This window comes from Zonotrichia albicollis, chromosome 1 (assembly GCF_047830755.1).
Source record: "Zonotrichia albicollis isolate bZonAlb1 chromosome 1, bZonAlb1.hap1, whole genome shotgun sequence".
NCBI lineage: Eukaryota > Metazoa > Chordata > Aves > Passeriformes > Passerellidae > Zonotrichia > Zonotrichia albicollis.
The window spans coordinates 105,127,016-105,140,358 of NC_133819.1; positions in this window are offsets into that span (position 1 = coordinate 105,127,016).

Below are 13,343 nucleotides of genomic sequence, written 5' to 3' on the forward strand. Positions count from 1 at the left end.
TAGCCAAAGGTTGAAAACAATAATCTCAGAGGTCTTTTCCAAAAAAAGGATTCTGTGATTCTGTGAAAGCAGCCCCAGGTCATACATCCTTTTGGTAACTAGCTGAAGGAACACAAGACTTGAATTCTCCATTTTTTCTCAGCACTTGAGACACTGGGATGGAACCAAGCGAAGAGCTGTTTCTGTTCAGGAGTGTTGGGAACTTTAGCTTCTCAGAGTGACCCCAAGAAGAGTTCAAAAGTCTCTTTTCCCAGTCGGCACTTGAAGAAGGAGTCAGAGCTCTTCATTTCGTGGTCTCAAGGTTGTTTATTGTATCTTATCTATAAAATTCTTTCTCCTGTCCAGCTGAGGTCTGTTCAGCAAGACAGTCCAGGCACTCTGTCTGCCCTGGGGCGGTGTTATGTCTTTATACTAGAAACTATGTATACAATGTTTACAATTACTTTCCAATACCTATCACCTATGTTAGATAGTGAGCTTCTACTCTAAAACAATCTAAAAGTGCCAACATCACAACAGAAGATGAAGGCCAAGAAGAAGAAGAAGAAAGGCTGGACATGCCCAGATCCCTCCATCTTGCCCCCCTAAATCCCCATTCTAAAAATGCCAAAATCTACTTTTTCACCTTGTGATAAATTCGCTATAATTCTACTTAATTTGTTGTGGCCTGCAGATCTTCATCTAAGGTTGGTAACTTTTTCCATGGGTCATAATCAAAACCACAGGCATCTTGGGGTCTCTGCCAGGGTCTCTGAGCCCCCTGGCAGGGGTCCTGGCAGTTCAGGACAGCCAGAGGGATGTCCTGGGTCCTGACACAGGAGGAACGCAAACTCCTCCTTCTAGTTGCTAAAGGTGACTGCAAAGATCAGTGCCTGTGTCGGGTGACAGCTTGCTCATCACTGTGCTCAGAGGAGCTGAGTGTACAACGAAGCAAAGTCTCAAGCCAGGCTCTGAGGAATAACACTTTGCAGAAAGTGTTGCGCTTTCACATGATCAGAATAGGAGTACTCCTCCATGACACAGAGAAGCAAAACAGGACACTCCTTCTGAGAGGGACTGTGTTGGTCTTTTGTGCAGTTTTGTTTCATTTAAAAGAGAAAAAATTGAGACCTTGAGTGCCCCATGTTCGCTATCTCACTACCAGGCAGGAAAGCAAACAAAGTACACTAACAAACAAGTTGGAAATTCAAGGCCACTCTTCAGGGTAAGTTACCTCAAAAGAAATTATTTTCTTCAAGGCCAAAGTGGTATCTTGACCACTGCTTTGGTAACTTGACTTGTGCTTTCAGACTTTCCCCATCTTCCTTATAATGTAAGGAAATAATGTAATGTATGCAGGGTAAAGTTAACCCCCACTGTTTGGTTATTTTGCTTTTTTCTCTGTTTATTTTTTCTTTAATTGGCTGTACTTTTGTCTCTCAAGGTCATTTTTTGATCTTTTTTAGCAGAAAAAGATGCATGGGAAAAAAAAAAAAAAGGAATGGATTAGTCTTGTCGTCTCTGTTTTCATCTCTGTGTTCCAGTATATTTGAGGAAACATATTTTTCCTCAATTTAGGCAAAATTCTGGGTTTTTGCATCTTTTGTTCTTTAACAATTTTCCCATGCCTGTGTTGTTTGGAAAAGTTGGATCATAAAACCACTGCCACATTAGAATTTTGAAGCTGTGAAAACTGATGTCATATTGTATATACTAAAACATTGCTTCCTTGAAAAAGTTCCTTACTCCTGGAAATCAGATTATACAACCCCATCTGCCCAGGTAAGAATTAAGTTAACATCTATTTTGCTTGCTGGGAGGCTAGAAGACTTTTCCTTTCTTTCCCTTTTTTTCCCCATCCTTTACAAATATCTGCGTCTGGGGCTACTGACATGATTATTTGGAAAGCTAAACATCCAGCTAGGGAGCAGGGTGAGAGTCTGTGGATTAGGATCCTAGCTGAGGTAAGGGGACTGAATACAAAGCTGACTACATGTAAGCCCAGGATCTGCGTGCCCTGTGACGTGCAGGTACAATAATAAACAGCCTATAACAGATTATGATGTCTGGATCCTACAGCTTTCAGAGTGCAGATGGTGATGCTGTCAGGAAATATCAGCCCTCGCTCTCTGAACGTCTGTCACATTTCATTAGGGTGCCCAGATGAATGTTTCCTCCACTGCTGCGGCTCGACAACAGATAACAAATGAGTTCTGCTGGTAATTGCCACGTTCCTTATTATTTTGTGATCACCTCATTTCACTCAAGCACCCATATCTACAGAGGCAAAAAATACTTTCACATAGGAATTTTCATGTTGGTGGTGACAACAAATGTGTCATCACGCAGGGAGACGCCAAATGCTCTGCACAAGGCCGAAAGAAACCCATTTTTCTCTCAGTATGCCTCTCTAGAGGAACAACACATCAGCCTAAGGCTTCAGTGTACATTTGCAGACACCTACAGGAGACAGACAACTCCTCTTTGTTTTGTGACTGTCGCTTTTTGTGACTGTGTCTCTCCTGTTGTCATTTTGCCTCTATCTTGGACTGAGACTCCAACACCGGAGTCACGTGGAGAACAACAGGGTTATAAAGAGATGTGATGAAGCCATGGTTTTGGCTTAGCTGCACAAAAGCAGAGCTAAAAACTCTATTTCCTGCCCAGTCTTCCTGGCATGCAGCAATGAAGCAACAGGATTAGGGGCCCTGGCCTCCTGTTACATTATTTTCCTTATCAAAATATGAAAAGACACCACCAGACCACCAACACTGAAAGGAATAGGAGAAAAGGCCATAAATGGGCATGGAAGACTTTTGAAAACATCAGTCCAAACTCAGGGGACACTAGATCTACAGGGGTGCTCTCAGGAAACCATTTTCCTACAGATGCACCCTACAAATTTTTATTCCTTTATAACATAAATCATGGTATGTTTTAGGGTAAATGAAACAGCAGCTTCTTTTGCGAAAATAAATTACTTACCAATATAAACTGGCCCAGACCAGAGCAGATCCTCACTACTCAGTCTTTCTTGCCTATTTTATGTATGCATTATGCATGGGAAAAAAAGCCCCAAATCCCAAATGCAGTAATTTTGCTCTAAACGCTCTGTGATAGCTCAAATCACACCCCCATTAATTTTTTGGGGGTTAGGGTTAATGCATGAAAGCAGAAAGCCTGTGATGTGACATGAAAACCACAACTAAACATATGGGTCAGTCTGTCAGAATTGTTTTCATAGTCAACTCCATCCCAAAAGTCTTGCACACTGCTCCTCGTTGTTGGTGGTTTTCTGACTAGTCTGCTTGTGTTTGTGGGAGAGAGAGACAGGTTGGTGCCAGTCTTTGTCTTTTTAAAGAAGTCTTTTGATATTAAGGGGAAACCATTAACTTATCTGGAAACAAAGAAAACTTGTTCTGGATGGAGCTGAAAGAAATCAAGGGGTGAGAGAGCAGCTGCACTTTTGTGTTCACAGTTGGTACGTGGATAGATTCAGAAGCCATTAGTAACTTCAAAACACAAAGATTTCTAAGGGTGTTTTCTGGAACATGTCAGAGCAGGAGTAGCTGATAAATATTCAGTAAGCTCTAGTTTTGACAGGCAGCTTTCCTGGTACTATAAATGAACTCCTTAAGATCTCACTCTCTATCAGCCGTAGCGGTCCTAAAATCTCATATGAGCAGCTTCTTGGTTTAATATATATTCTCAGCTGAACCTCCTAGAGATAAATCAATGATAGGGAGATTTTTTTCCTCTAGCAAATGGGGTAAGGGATTTTATAAGTCATCTCTTTTCACATGCTAGCTCTACCTGTCTCTGTGCAGAAAAGGCAGCCTGCCAAGTTAGCCATTATGCATCACTCAGGGCAAATCAAGAAGAAAAGCCAAAGGCTCCAGCTGGGGTTTAGAAATTGTACGTGCGTATGTTTTAATTGCATTAAAGGTACATGATGTTCCTGTAAGAACAGCACCTGGAGGGGCACTGGCTCTTGCTCATTCCCATTTTGAAGTCTGCAGTCTACCTGTTTCTAAAATTACCTTAGAAGAGTCATGTAAATAAATCAATAATTTGAATGAGCTATAGAATATTTCTCCTAGGAGCTGAGAAAATATTATTCATGTTTGCATTTATTTCTGAACCCAGTTACAGTTAATGAACTCAAGCTCTTAAAAATCCTGGCAGGATTCTCACTATCTTGAAAGAAGTCTGGATTTTACCCAATTACACTTCCAACACTGGCTTCAAAGCTGCAACTGCTGCTTTCACAATGTACAAATTGCAGTCCATATCTTGGCAACAAACCTTATGCAACAATGCACAATGAGCTCAGCTGAACCCAAGTTACCCCTCTGTGTGATCATCTGGGGTCAGTGGTGAAGTTTTCTTTGCCTGACTTCCTGAGAAAGTGAGGTTTACACGCTCGCATTAGCTGTCAGGACTTGTGTCTCCTGAAATCTTTTGTATCTGTTGGCCCATGCAACAAAATCTGACAGAAGGGTCTCAGGATGTGACACCCCTTCCTGCTCAAAGATGGAGCATCCAGGGAAAAATAGCGGGGAAGGCTTGACTTTGAGAGATGGATTAAGTAAAAAGCAGCTCTCCTGAGCCTGCCTGAGCTACACACTTACATATAACTTGATTACTCTAGGGCTTATTTGTAACAGGTTTTACTTCATTGTGAGACATCTCAGTAGACCTGGACTTTTGGAGATTGGGGGGTTTTCTTGAAGGCTTTGAATTCTTTACATAAATTACAGGAGCACCCTCTATTTGATACTGAGACAGAAATATTTGTTATCTAAGCAAATGTATACAAAGGGCAAATATTCTCTCACTTTAACAAAGGAAAGAAAAAATCAAAATTCACACATTTTAAATCAAAATTCACACATTTTAAGGGAGACAAAAGGAGAGTAAATGCACATATTAAAAAGGAGAGAACAATTAGTTACTAAAATATGGGAAATAATTCACTGAATACACTATTCTTCATATAAATATGGTATTACCTGCTTTTATCAGGTTTCAATAATGCGTAAACCTTTGTGAGACACACACACAACTCAGAAACAGTAGCTGTAATCAAATTCTTTCTTTCATACTAAGATACCCAAACAAATTACACTTTCTTTTTCTTTTCCATTGCAATTATGAGTTTTAGTCAAAAGATGTATCTACAACAAAAGAACTTGTTATTTAGTCTTTGTTGAAGCTCACTCTTCAAAGAATGCATTACATTATGAGTTGCAGCAAATGCAGGCTCTGATTGGTCTTAATGTCCAGAGTAACTTCTCATATTGTAAAAGAAATTGTAGTATTATTTATTTATTCACTGAAGACTATTCTCAATCCTTTTAATGTCTAAAATAAAAATTGCAGCTATACATTTTTTACCTGATTCACAGACAGAAATATCAGGAACACAAAAAACTGTTAAGATCCTTTAGCTGCAAATGCAAAAGTAACCACTCAGTGAAGATATGCCTCAGGATTTCTGAACACTTACCCAAAACCACTTGTGGTCTGAAACAGTTGGAAAATGGTTGAAAATTCAAATGATGACACCATATTTTCCCATGAAAATTCTTTTCTTATTAGTCACTGATGCTGGATTTGCCATAGTTAAATTACTGTAGTCATTCCTTAAATTTGTAAATATTCCCAACTCTTATAAATATTTCAACAACTCTTAGGAATATTTTATATTTCTGTGAATTGTGGCATCAGAGGAAAATATATTTTTGCTAAAGAAGTCTTGAATTCCTTTCTACTAAGAGATGCCAGCAAAATAAGAAATCGGGTTTTTTAACAGCCTACATAGCTCTGTTTATTGTGGATGCTAGAAAAAAAGGGCTATTTCATCCATGTTTGCAGTGAAGCAGTCCAAAAAAGGTCAGTATCTCAGAGAGCTTTCTGGCAGAGGTTTTCAATCTAGTTTTCAATTTAGTTTTCCTTTTAAACATTGTTTTAAGCTCAAAAGCACTACCTTTTCCTTGTGAGCATTTCCCAGGGCTCCCATCTCGGAGCCCTGCAGCTTCCTCAGCCACGCAGGCAGCACTGCATCTGCTGTGTCATGCCAGGCTATATCACAGAGCCCCCCTGGGATGTCTCATGCATTTTTGCATGACTGGTAGTGCTGCATGGAGATTTTAGGGAGCTCTTGTGGCGGAGCTCCACAGACTCTGCTCCCATCCTCAGAATAGAAACCTTCTCAGCAGTCTTTTGGACTTTTAAAATATTTTTTCTTTTTTTTTTTTTTTTTTTTTTTTATTCTGTGATTATTTAATTTTGTTGTGTGCATTTCACTGTGAAGGTAACCAGGCACTGGCACAGGTTGCCCAGAGAGATTGTGAAGTCACCATCCCAGGAGATATTAAAAAGCCATCTGGACACAGATGTCATCCTGGGCAACTGTCTCTCCACAGAGTCTCCCCCCATGCATGAGCCAGGGGAGGACCAGCCATCCCCTGTCCCTGCCCGAGCAAAGCAGAGCCCAGCTCGTGGCCCAGGGACATGGCATGAGAGAGAGCCAGGAGACCTATCAGGGATGGTGATGGCACATAAGAGTTTGTGTAATATGGAGGGGTTTGACCGCTGGCCTGCAAGCAAAGCTGAGTTAACAGATGAAATAACAACTGATGATTTTCGAGTGTATCCATAGCAAAGAAGAAGACAAGGCCATCAGCATGGAAACAGATTAGAAAAGACACATGAAAGTCTTTGTAAAGTAAACTACGTGCATTAGTAGATGTGTATATGTGCCTTATTAAATTTCTGTAAAACTTTTGCCAATTATATTGACGCTAATTGCTCTGCATCAATGAATATAATAAGTTATTGTAATGTAGTTAATGACTTAAGATCACACTTTGTATATAAGCTAGAGAACACACAGAATAAAAACTTTTCTTCTTAGACCATAATCACATGTGTATATGTCACATCCAACCTAACCTTGACATTGTATCCCCTGCAACTGCTCCAGTTTTAACATTAGCACCCATCTGCAAGGGATCAGTCAGACATAGACAGTGATTCTCCACTCTGAAATTTTGATTATAACTGACTGTTCAAGCCTTTTTCATGTAGATGATGTGACAGGTCAGTTACTGCAGTTGTCAATGTTTAGCTCTCTTATTTCAAAATCAGGTTGTCTGCCACAACAGGTCTGTATTATTCTGCTTCGGTGATGTAGAGCAGAACCCTTTTAAATCAATCAATTATAAAAAGAATATTTTCCTGTGCCCTTTACTAAAGGAAATGTATTCTAACTCAATGCAAATGGGATAAAACTATTAAAAAGATATTTCCTAGTCCAGACAAGGCTCTTGGGTTTCATTTAGTCTTACATTACAGTATTTTATGCTGAAATATAAACTTTTTTTCAGGAAATTAGTAAATTCAGTATGACAGAGTCCATAAGTAGCACTGAACAAGGAGTAGAACTCCTTTTGGTGTGTGTCCTCCTTAGCTGGACTGACTAAACTTCATTTTCTAAAGCTGAGTTTGTAGTCCAAAAGTGCAGGGTGTCAGGCAGCTGCCATGTGAAACACAGTATTGCATGATGCACTGAGAAATTACTAATGGGGCACTGTCTTGTGATGATCAGTGTTTATCCATAGTCAAAAGTTGTACTTCCAATGAGACTCCCATCCAGAGGGGATAAGTAACCCATGGGAAGCGCAAAGGGGAGAAGATGAAAGCAGAAGGGCTGGGCTCAGCCAAAAACAACTCACAGCTATCAATCCCAGGTCACCTCCAAACCATGGAATGGAGACAGTCCTGTAGATGTGCACCAACAACAGCCCAAAAGTGAGATAAAAGAATGGCAGAGCCAGGGCAGCCTTTCCCTCAGCATCAAGCACTCTGCCTTTGGAAAAAAATGGACACAAACAGATGAAGTGAAATGGAGGGCTGGGGTTGAGAAGCTGCTATTACAAAGCCTGAAATAAAATTTTAAATTATTTAATTTAAAATTATTTTAGGTAGAAAGAATTGAATGTTATTCAGTGCAATTTTAAACAAAACATAGAAAAAAATGTTATTAAAATGCGCAGTTTATGTTGAGTGCATTTAATAAAAAAAGTGACTCAGCTTTCTGGATGAAAAGTCTTAAGAGGAATCATTGATATTCCCTGCAGGGGGAAAAAACCTCAGACAGACAGCAGTTACAAGACAGAACTAAAGCTCTATGAAATGGGTTAAACCTCTTAATATTGGGTTTTTTCTGGCCACCAAGACCTGAGCCATGTGGGAAGTGTTCAAAAGTATTTCCCTAGCATGAGTATTAAGAGATATTAAAGAACAGGCATATTTTCACAGTGGTTTTTTTTTTAAACTTAGCAGAAGCTAATTGTAGAAGTAACAACTCTGAGACTGAGTGACAGCATTAGTAAAGATATTTTTGACATATCAGTTAGTAAAGATGTAAAAATCAAAATAATGGTGTTTTCAACTCTTAAGTTACTACAAAAAATTTGAAAGTTCCTATTCAATGAGTGGGAAAACAGTCAAGAACTAAACCAAAAAATGGTCCAGCATCTTGTGGATGCATTTGTGTGAATCATACAATGTGCTTCATTTCACAATGACATTGGCTGCAATGTAAAATACATATTTTGTGTTAATGAAATTAATTCTAACACTAAAATGAAATTAAGTTACCTGTGTGATAATATAAACTATTTGTCCTGCTGGTTGTAATTTTCTCTGCATTGGTCCCCCCTCACCAAAGGACGATTTATCTCAATTTCACTGTCATCCTTTTAATGAAGTCAGCCAAGACCCCAATATTAAATTACAGAGAGCACACAGGCTGACCATTTGGAGGTCTAAGCTTGTTAAACAGCCTCTTCCTTTTTGGGGCAAACCTTTTTATTAAAGATTTATTTTGTCTGGCCTTTGTGAATTACCATCAATTTGAAAGTTTTTCTAAGGTTATTCCCTGAGAAAAGAGAGGAAGTGGAATCAATCCTTGTTGCTGCAGAACTGTTTCTTGTGATATAGTTATCAGGCAACCTTTAGAGAAATTAGATTGTAATTAGGTTTCAGACACAGCCATATTATATTTTTTTTTTAATGTGACTACAGTCTGGTTTATTTTAGAGCTGTTCAAAATGGCACAATTAGTGTACCAGTCATAAGAATGGTGAAAGGCTGCTGCACATGGGGGTGAAGGAAGAACAATCCCTTGGAGCAGTGTCTTGTTTGACTGGCCCACTTGGCTGATGCAGCTCCAACAGAGTTCCTGCTCTTCAGCCTTGGGTGTCTTCACAGCCTTGGCATTTTCTGAACCATTTCCTGGGATGAAAAGAGACCTGCAAATATGGATCCAAGAACACTGCTTCTACCCGAAGCCCTTTTTTGATCTGACAATTTAGTTGTCTCTGGAAGACCATGGGGCATTCTCAGAGGCCCTGTCTTCAGCATTTTTCAGGCCAAATATTAAAAATAAAATATTCTCTCAAAATCCAAATTCTTTTTACTGCTGTATCATAGGATTAGAGAATGGTTTGGGTTGGAAAGGGCCTTTAAAGGCAACCTAGTACAAGCCTCCTACCATGCGCAGGGGAACTTTCCACTGGACCAGGTTGCTCAAAGCCCCATCCAGCCCACACTCAAACACTTTCTGGGATGGGGCATTCACAGCTTCTCTGAGCAACCTGTTCCTGTGCCTCACCAACCTCGCAGTGAAGAATTTTTTCCAAATATCTAATCCAGATCCAGTCTATTTCAGTTTAAAGACATTTGCCCTTGTTTTATCACTACACGCTCTTATCAAAAGTTCCTCATCAGCTGTTTTGTAGGCCCTTTTGGACACTGGAAGATGTTCTAAGGCCTTCCAAGGACTTCTAGATCCATCTCTTCTCCAAGATGAATAATCCTAATTCTCTCAGCCTGTCCTCACAGGAGAGATGCTCCAACCCTTTGATCACCTTTATGGCCCTCCTCTGGACTGAATCCAACAGTTCCACATATTTCCTGTGCTGGGGATACCAAAGCTGGATGAAAAACTCCAGGTGGGCTCTCACAAGAGTGGAGTAGAGGGGCAGAATCACCTTCCTTGACCTGCTGGCAACATTTCTTTTGATGGAGCTCAGGATATGGTTGTGTTCCTGGGCTGTGAAGGTGCATTGCTGGCTCATGCTGAGCTTCTCACCAACCAACGAGGCAATAGCTGAGGTTTTGAAAAGTGTATAGCTTCTCTGAGCACAACACACACATCAATTGGTCATTAATTAGATCCCTAAATTAAGCTTTGTTATAAATGGCTTTCCCTGATCTATGAGCATGGGAAATTTGGGTTTTTTCTGCTTACTCTGTGTTTTTACAGCATAGTCTGGGGTCTTGTAAACAAAACATTTTAGATCAGTTTATGTGAATATTAGATTCAAAATTTGACTGTCTAGAAAGAACAGGAAGATTACCTGTGATTCTTTGAGTACTTTTCCTACCATCATTTCTAAGGCTGGTTTTTTTTTGTTCCAGAGCACTTCCACCACTTTCACAGGCTCTAACCCAATTGTCTCTGATTCCTGTGGAATATCCAACTGAGAAGAGACAGGAGTGCTATGAGTTGTCTCGTGCCTCTTGGACAGCAGCAGTTCAGCCTCTCCCATCTCTCTCCCATCTTTGTCAGTCTGCTCCAACAGCCCCAGAGTGTTCTGTGTCCCCTTGGCTGCACCTCTGGAACGTTCAATTGTCTCTTCTAGAAAATTTAGGATGGGCTGCAAAGCTGGGAGGGGTAGTAATAGGCTTTTTAATGGAACCTGGCTACAGGTAGCAATCCTGATCACCAGCCATGCGTTGCTTTACTTTACACAGGGAAAAAAAATATAAATAAACCAACATCAACTGAATTATGTGGTGGGTACCCCTCAGCCCTGCAGGAATATCCTTCACTTTTGTTTGTCATCTACTGTTTTCGCAGATCAGAAATGAGTTGGAGCCATGCTAGCATGGAAAGCCAATGAGGAAAACACAGATTTTCAATGGTGTTTGGTATTTCTTTTCATTGCCTGACAAACAGAGAAGCTGCTTGCAAGTTCCTTCAAAATAAAATAAAATAAAATAATTTTGATGTTTAAGAACTATGTTAAATTACTTTTTGGGTTGGCTGCTCTGGAGGTGAAATAATGAATTTGACATTTAAGGATAGTGATGGCAATTACTGTGCTCAGTTACTGAGACTGAGAAGGTACTTGCTTTATTGACAGAGGACTAACAGCTTTATTAATATTCATTCCAAGTCAGAGGCAAGTATCCTATTGGTAAGTAGCTCAACAGTACCCATCACAATTTATAATAAGAAACTGTTGATCATACATGACACTCGCTGATGCACAACTGAGGATTTATAGTGCAGGGAATACATGAGGATATTAAAGTCTTTCACAGTGAGCCAAGGATAGACACACAGGTAGACAGAGGATACTTACTTAAATGTTAATTAGGAATTTTCCACATCAACACGCCTTTTCCCCTTCTTGCCACTGCATATTGAAATACCACAGGATACTTCAAATCATCGTTTAAATTTTGTATATTTAGCACAATTCTGAGTATTTTTTAATATCTTCTGTAGATAAAAGAGCATAAATCTTCTGGATGAAGATTCTTTCCAAACACAAAATTAAATTATTTCAATTATTTTGGCACCATTGGGCTAACTCTTTTGAATAACCCTTTTTCTAATTCTGATCTATGATGCACACAGAGTAGGAGGGAAAGAGCGGTTTCTCTTCTTTCTCTTGAAAACACTAGAAGATGGATTTGTTGAAGACTGTGGGAAGAGAGGAGAGGGCTTTCCATGATAAAGATGGATGAGACTGCCCTGTGGTTAGTGACAATTGTGTACCCAAGCATATCATGGCAGGTAAGACTTGGCCTCAAGAAAAAGTGAGCAGGAGTGTAGTCAATAAGCAGATTCATGCACTTGAACTGTTTCTAGTAGGAATTAAGTCCTTTCAGAAATGGCAAGGGAGACAGTTGAGCAGTCATTTCATTTATGTGGTGGATTTTGTACAGCTGGAACCTGCATTTCTATGATTTTCACAGGGTGGCAACAAAGCCACTGCATCATCCTGAAAGGTAAAATAAGATCCTCTAAAATGCTGGCCAGGAAAAGGACTTGGCAGAGGTTACCTAGGGGAAAAATTCTGAAGCAATGAACTATTGTAAAGCCAGAAAGTAAAACTTGTTCTGAAGGCATAATGCTAAATAGAACAGGCTTTGGAGTTGGGGTCTTATGGCTGACATATTAAAAACCAAAAACAAACAAGCAAAACAAACCAAACAGAAAACAACAACAAAAGGTATTTTTCTTAATAATGGCATCTGGACAAATCTGTCTTCTAAGTGGATTCTCCAGTGTCTAGTAATTTAGGAGGTCCCACTACAGACTCCCCCAGAAGGCTGTGCAGCTAGCTGTTTTCACAGACTTTGCGAGAGCCTAATTTCTCTGTTTGCTAGACCTTTGTTAAACCTAAATGAAAGCAGACAGCAAACTTCACCTTCCCATTTCTGTTGCTCTGAAAGCCTTTTAGACATGTATTTAGAGAAGCCTTAATTTGAACATTTCTTTTAATGGAACCTGGTAATGATGTTTTCTGGTAATAAAATTTGTTCATGTCACTTATGAGTCTGCTAGTGATTCCATTTGCCATTTGCATTTTGAGAGCCTGTATTTTGTCTGACTTCTGACATTTTAATGTGGTCTGAACTCACAAAATTTTGGCCTCACATACTAGAAAATCAGGACCTTGGAGAGATGGCAAATCAAACACAGAATCAGTCAACAGTTTTGAAATTTTGTCTTATGCTCATATAAAAATTAAATTTAAAAAAAGGAAGATGAGGAAAATAATGAAGCCTGTGAGGTGGGAAAAATACCTATTAGTAAGAGTGGTAGGATTTAGACTGCATTAATTGCATCAGGCACAACACTTATGTAGACTTTTTGGGAAGCTCTACATTGCAGTCTAAACATGGTCAGGCTCCATTTGAGGGTTTTTTTGAGGTTATATTTGCCTACAGCATCTCTAAACCAAAGGTCTGTTTCTGGGTGCTTGATTATCCATAGCAGTGTCTGCTACACACTTCCAGCATTTGGCTATATTGCATGGGAGGGATTGAGAGCACTTCTGTTTCCAACTCAGTTGATCAGAAAAAAAAGTACAGGACACTTTCCAATTCCTGATTGTTTCAAGCAAATGGAACATGGGTAAATATTCTTCATGAATAAAAAGATTAGGGCACAGTTAAATATTAACAACTGTCTATACTCTCTTGCTTTTAGGTCAAACAACACGAGCACAATTGGTTTCAACAATGAAGGACAGTGATTGTTGAAACTCTTTATA